Raw genomic sequence first — 1,257 nt, 5'->3', positions numbered from 1 at the left:
AAAAAAGAAAAAACTATCGAAACTCGCACACAATTTGCACTGATATTGCACTTTTTGAAGTATGCAAAGAATGAGCATAAAATAGTGCATTTTTCGCATTCTACTATAATTTAGACGAAGTGTACCTGAAATAACCTATTTCTTTAAGAAGAAAGAAAATAAAATAAAAACATGTGCACAAGTTTGCACTCAAATTGCACTTTATCGTAAATTTTTATTATGCAAAAATAATCATATAATCATGAAATTTGGGCACATATTATATATTATTTGTATGCATAGGATTACACTCAGCCAAAAACCCACAAAAGCAAAAGAAAAAAGGAAAGAAAAAAGAAAAAAATTCGAAACGTGTGCACAATTTACACTGATATTGCACTTTTTGAAATATGCAAAAAATAAGCATACAATAGTGCATTTTTTGCATTCTACTATAATTTACACATAGTGTAATTGAAACCCACAAAAAACAAAAAATAACCAAATAAAGGAAAGAAAAGAAGAAAAAGAAAATTGCATTGAAACAGAAAACAAAAATGAAAAAAAGAGAAATTTACACACAATTTATGTAAAAATTGCACCTTTTTATAATATGCCAGAATAAGTATATAATAGTAGAATTATCACAAAAATGAAAGTTTCCTAAGAAGGAATGAATTAGTGACATTGGTATTATCATTAAAAATGAAAGAAAATAAAACAAACACTAAATCAAAAACATAATAATGAAGTTTTGTAAGAAAAAATGAATTAGTGGTTTTGATATTACCCTTCAGAACAAATATGAAGTAACTACTACAACAAAATCAAAATAATAAAGTTTTCTAAGTAAGAATGAGTTAGTTGCATTCATATTACCCATTAAGAAGGAAGAAATTATAAAATAATCAAACAATAACAAAATTTACACACAATATATACAAACAATTGCGCTTTCAATAATATGCAATAATATGCATATGGTAGTGGAAATTTCACAGAAAATACAAGTATAATGAAACCGTTTTGTTTTAATAGTATGTAAGAAATAAGCACATAATAGGGCATTTTCACAGAATTACAATTTATACACATATTATAAATTACTTACGTGTATATATTTTGTATTCATCCAACATCCAAAATATACCCATAGAAACCGACAAAAAACAGAAGCAAATACGCACACAAACAGTCTAATTAGAAAACATGTAACGGGCTTCAGCCCAACAAAAAATCGACTGACTTAAAATAGGTATCAATCAAAAAACATGCAGC

Source organism: Triticum dicoccoides, chromosome 5B, assembly GCF_002162155.2.
Source record: "Triticum dicoccoides isolate Atlit2015 ecotype Zavitan chromosome 5B, WEW_v2.0, whole genome shotgun sequence".
NCBI classification, from domain to species: Eukaryota; Viridiplantae; Streptophyta; class Magnoliopsida; order Poales; family Poaceae; genus Triticum; species Triticum dicoccoides.
Note: the sequence above shows the minus strand (reverse complement) of the source record.